Source organism: Haliotis cracherodii, unplaced genomic scaffold (assembly GCF_022045235.1).
Source record: "Haliotis cracherodii isolate W230 unplaced genomic scaffold, xgHalCrac1.p SCAF_16, whole genome shotgun sequence".
NCBI lineage: Eukaryota > Metazoa > Mollusca > Gastropoda > Lepetellida > Haliotidae > Haliotis > Haliotis cracherodii.
Window position 1 is genome coordinate 8,380,825 of NW_027266271.1, and position 6,605 is coordinate 8,387,429.

Here is a 6,605-nt window from a genome sequence, read left to right on the forward strand (position 1 = left end):
TTATAAATAACAGCAATTAAATGTTTCAAGGCATATAGATGTCATGGCTCCAGGGTAATGAACCTTTGCAATCAAATGTTCTTCAGACAATGGGTGTCGTAAATCAGTCACCATGACAATGTTATAAAAGTAAATAACGGTGTGCGCTTTGCGTAAATCTGTTGTGATGATTTACACAGCATGTTCATTTTTACATTTATACCTCCATAGACACAAAAAATATTGTGAAGACTATTTTAAGTAAGATACATCCTATTTCGGTAAATCTAGAAAAATATCAGACGTAATGGGATCCCACATTAAGCTTGATTAGAAAAATGACAGATAAGATTGTTACCATGGTTCCTGTTTATTAGTATTTAATCTCTTGAAGAAGCCCTCAGAGGTTTTCATATTCTTCATATATCACTGATATATGTATAAAGCAGTTGCTCAAATATTCATAGAAGCGTATTTGTATCATGTGAAATTAAGAGGATGGTGATGTCCTTGAAATCTTTGGTAACAGTATTTAATCAAAAAGCTCCATAAATAAGTTTTAATATATCGGCTGTGACAAGGAAAACAAATCTCCCTGATTTCAAAAAAATCTTTGATATTAAAAATAAAGACTTGCATTTTACTAACATTAAGAATCATTTATAGTGTAATTAACATATCAGCAAATGGTTTAGGTTGTCATGGTTACCACAGTAATTGTTCATGTAAATATAAAAATTACAAAGACAATTTCACGTTTGATGAACATCCAATTCAGCTAACGCCATATGGTATGGGTCCAAATGAAAAACTGCACTTGGCAATGGATTCATCAAGTAGTAATGGTTAAAGGACATGCTCCTGACCTGTCCAGTGTGTGTCCAGCATGTTGACACAACCACCACCTTTCAAAGCACGAGCCTCGCCCACCCCTCAACACAAAACACCCCCGTTGAAGCTCATTATCAACCAAAATGACCAATATATAGATGACCGTCCATGTCAACATTGGCATTTTCAGTAAGTAATTGCCTGGAATATGGCCTAAATTGTGTCCACTAATGGTCAACATCCTTGAACAGATTTCAAATGGACAAAATATTTGAAAAACATTTGTGATCACATATTTAAACATAATAAGCAGAAATGAAACTTAAAGGAATTCCATAGCAAGAGAAAATCATTGAACTGAACACTTGCGCAAATATTAACTTGAAAGTCCCACATAACAACAATTTTATCAATATGACTATTATTGAACCAATACACTTTATCAAATTGATGGATGACTTAAAAAACTAAACATGAAAATCTGATGGTTTGTTGCCAATCAAACACCGGTTACACAGCACAGTTGATCAATTTCCATTAAAGGCAATCAAAGCAGTAGCCATGTTGACATGTATCCTTGAAACTGAAGGGGGTGTTTATTTCATCCCCACACCAAAGGTTTGATTGGCACTTACTGATTTCAACTTGTCAATTCTCTCTGTTCAATCTCAGCTCTTGTTCGGTCTCCTAGAGAAGCAGTTCACAGGAAATCGCTATCTTATTATGAGAGCAGTTGGTAGGAAATTACTTTCTGTCTATGAGTCGCAGTTGGTGTTGATTTTGTAAATATTGTTGCTAGCTAATGGGATGGTGTATGGAGACTGGCTGGGATTACCCATTCGCAAATGTCCACTGTGGCCTTGTCATGTGACATGAGTGGTGACAGTTTACATGAAAAATGACAAGTTAAATACTGCAGATGAAATTAATATCACGGTATTCCATCATATTCTTTCAAATAATACAAACTTTAGACAGCAGCACACATTCTGCTTCATCATCATCATCATCATCTGAAGTGCTACATAATCACTATATTTATAGCAAAAAAAACATTGAAATCTCATTCAAATAATTAGTAAAATTACATTTTCCTGGTAAATAATGCTTCACAATTGGACATAAATTAGTGCATTAATTAGACACAAATGAGAGGAAAATATCTCTACTTTTTTTCTCTTTTTTTATACTTGAGTGAAACAGATTTATGCACTAAAAAATGCAATCTGAAAATCAATAATTGACAAAAAAACCACCTCGGACGCTACTTTGGCATCAAGCGTATGTTAATTTCAAAACTTTAATTTAATTGAAAACAGAAAAACTTTTCTTTATTCTTGATCTAATAATTAAATCTAACATAAAAATGACCTTCTTCATAACAATATATTTTGAAATAATGTTTGACAGTGACCTTTGAAATTTTTATCATTTTACAATAACATACATACATTTCTCATGTAATCAGTCTAGGGACGGAATGCTACATCAAAGCATTGCGATGCGAGACTCCCAATATGAAATCTAATCCAAATATAGTGGAGCAGGTTAGATACAACTGTAAACTTAGTGTATCATCAAACATACTCTATCCTGTTTCAGATACTACCCCGAATTCAAAAAAAAGTTTTAAATAAACAAATTGTCAGACATTTAAGTTCTGTAAATTCCTGCGCAAAATGAACCTAAAACAAACTGCATCAACCAAATCACTTAGAGACACAACCCACACGTATATGTCAATGAACTTCACGTATTTACACAATTCCAATATAGGTTAACTGCCCAAACCACATGGGCTATTTATACCTCCCTTCTTCCCTGACCTCTGACTGACCCCTGGATTATGCCATATGGTCAAGTGAAGTTGCATAACATCTGGCTGTGTGTCAGATAGAACAGATACTCCACTAAAACACCCTGAAACATTAATGGCCCTGGAGAGTGCCTTACGTAACATGACCACTGCAGGATGTGCTGCCATTCTTACACAGGATCAAAGAAAGTACTGTTAGTTTGGCATGATTAAGATAAGAGAGGTGAGGAAACTGTTAGGTTGTGATGGTTATAATGTGAGAGCTTACAGTAAAACTAGAAGACCTCACCCACTCATCAGATATCAGCCGGCCTCGTTCTAATGCTTTCCTATGGCAAGTAGAAAATTATTATTTCTTGTTTGCTAATAACACCATTAAGCAGCTTTAACAAAATTGAGTGATTAAATGTTCATTTTGCTCTACAACATACTACTTTTTCAGCTTTGGCTGCTAGAATAGTCTTTCTAATGATTTTGCTCGAGACAAATGTCATTAGGTAATTTTCACAATTTTCTGAACATTTCATACGCCATTCTTCAATATCTTGATGAAATTATTTTTTTGAATCATATAGAACATTTAAGATGACAAACATTGTCCTAGAAATAGGATCAATCTAAAATCGTGCATTCACCATGAATTTGGAATATCTGCAATACATTACACAGTCTTTAAAGTTAGCAATTAGTCTAAAGCCTGAGCCTAGAAGAAACTTTATACAATATGAGCTCATCATCACATTAAAAACTTTAAAAAAATACTTAAACAAATGCTGACTGAAAGGTTTTCTATGGCACTGCTTTTTTTATTCCAAAGTTGTTAATATGTTATTACTGATTGGGAACTGAAGCCAGTAGGTTGTGCTGGCCTTGTGTTAAGAGTGAGTGAGTGAGTGAGTTGGTTTGTACACAGCTTTTAGCAATATTCCAGCAGGACACCAGAAATGGGCTTCACACATTGTACCCATGTGGGGAATCAAACCCTTCAGCATGCCAGACTAACACTTTAACCACTTGGCTATCCCACCGCTGGAAGCATGTTAACAAAGGTATACAACTGATAGGTCGGCTTCATGTGAAAACTCAACAAATTGTTACAGCTCTGACAAAGTACAGGGTTTAACCTTTGTTTGTTACTTAAACTGGATGTCCTCTGGAATCCGAGTAATTAACTTCAAGGGTTCTGTTGAAAGATATGAGGGTCAAGGCATACTACACAAGAACATGATTCACTTCTTTGATAAGATATTGCATATATAAAACAGGTTGATTTGAAAGGAATGGGAATTTTCAAACCACTGCTAATTAGTATATTTACGTGGAATGTTAAACTCTTTATGCATTCCTTTGGACACGTTTTACTTATTTATGCATCTAAAGCATGCACTTGTGTATTGAATGTACATTCGTGCATTGCATAAAACCAGGCAAATTAAATTTAAAAAGTATTTAATCAAAAACACTTATTATTCAAGACTCATTGGTTTGAAAATGTTTTTAAAAAGCAATAGCATGTTAATGTTTTGCTGACCAAATGCAAGCAGTTCATTCTCCTGGCTAATTATTAACATTTTATACTTACATATATATATATTCATTCATATAATGCTCAGTTGAAGTATCCTCTGTTATTGGAACACATAAGTCAAATATCAGGTTAAATTATAACAGATCCTCAGTAAACACAAGCCAGCGCAACCATCATCCTCTTATGCTGGTCCAGTGGGAAACATCTCTCACAAACTTAAGTGGTCACAAGACAAATAGCCCTGCACTGGTCAGACTTTCATAGGATTCCATTTGTGTATTAGTGTAAATCAATGTAATTGATCAATGTCTTAAGATTTTATTAGATCGTATCTCCTCCCACCAAAAGACTGGTCCATTGTGGGGAACTAATTTCACAGAACTGGCAAGCAAGTAAATAAATTCTGGCAGCTGAAAGGTCCAGGTCAAATAAGTTAGGGTCCTAGTATTCAGCCAATGATTCCATGCATGATTTTAGTACTATATGACCATCATCTCCAGCAAGTGTTTAAATACTTACATCACTTACATCAATACTTATTACCACAAAGGTCATGGTCAAGATTACACAGTCTATTATTGAAGTAATCTTTATTACGATCATAGTGTCTTCTTTGTAAATTACTTTTCCTTTTTGTAATGTGTATCAAAACATTGTCGAAAACATGGCAGTAAAAATATTACTTGATCATAGAAATAGACAGTGAAAAAGCATTCTGGTTGTAAATGGACTTTGTCCATGCATCTACGTCACACATGTCAAAGGAAGTTCCGACCATGTCTGGGTTGTCCATCAGCACATATCACACGCTTCAATCTACGTAGTACACTCACTGACCCTTAGGCATGACAGAAACAGGAAATGACCTTGTTTTTTATCTGTGGGAGGATATTGATCAACTGTCTGTATAGAAATTGGAAATAACAAATTTCTTTCCAAAACAAATAATTAAATTTCAAAGTTACAAGTATCAGTGTTATTAATAAAGCTACCAGAGTACATATACCATAACTTGACACTGAGATTAAAAAGACATCTAAAACAACATTTCCTTTAGTTTATTCCTCTTTGTTTTGTCCTTTCTTCTATCTGTTCCATTTCGGGATCATTACTAACTATGACGGGACCTTTATGATTTCTTATGAATCAGTTCTTTCCCAAGAAGGAAACTAAACCATACCTGCTCATATGCTGAGCTAATCAAACTGTTAAATGTACCATGGCCAATCTTACCTATAAATAGTGCACTACCTACTTGTTACACCAGACAACACAAACCTCCTTTATGACGTCCACTAGTCTGCACATGCTCAAAGTACTAAACATGTTTCAATCAAATCTAAATATAATTATTCTATTGCACTAGGTGCACTTTATAACTACCATACCAAAGTCACACTTTACTACTGAGGCTTAGAGGGAAATCACTGTGTTAACAGTCTTGCATGAGATACTAGTAGTATAAATATTTCTAAAACTTTTTAACCACATATGGATAAAACATCCATCTGTAAGAAAACATGTTTATATTTTAGTGTCCTATTTTTTTTAGTAAATGGATAAAAACATAAGCGTTACCTACCTACCTACCTAATGTACATGACATCACCTACCTACCTACCTACCTACCTACCTAATGTTAAAACAATTATCCTTACAGAAATAACATACATAAATCTATGTAACATGTTCTACATAAATATAAGATTAAAATGAGAAATACATGACCAATATCCCCATGTGTAAAATTCTCTCCACCATGACATCAGTTTCATCTAGCAGTAGACATTATATGTAATCAACGTCACCTGCAACATGGTAAATAAGTAATTGAAGCTATAATTAGAAGCTTGGTTCAAACAGACAGAATAACCACTTGGGGTTTAACGGGATGAGCCTGATCACACCTAATATGCCCTGAAGGTGTGACTAATCAAATCTGCACTCGAGATTTGCGCCCGCATTGGCGTCAGTGGACATTGTCATGCTGACAACATTAACATTAATAACTCATTCAAAGGCTGTGAAGCGAAGTGTCAGAGAAACAATCCTCAATTCTGAGCAACGAAATGTGCAAATCACACTTTGAAATGTACAATAACACATTTCCATCAAAGATAGTTAATTATCCTCAGTTCAATGCATCTTTATAGGAGACACCATCCAGACATTATGTTTATAGTGTTAGAGGTATTTAGATGGTGAGAACTGAAAGTTTCAGAGACAATTTATAAGTTTTGATACATTAAACAGGGTTAGAATTTAAGCTGTGTCCAGGGTTCACCGAGGTTTGTTGAGACAATTTTGTAACAAAGGATCTCTCAATGTTATTTTTATCATTAAGCTTTGATAAGAACCCCCCAACATTCATGTTAATCCCAACCACTTGTTTTCTATTCCAGTCTAACCTAAGGCCTTTATTTTTATATTCTCAAAGTTCAGGAGAAATCA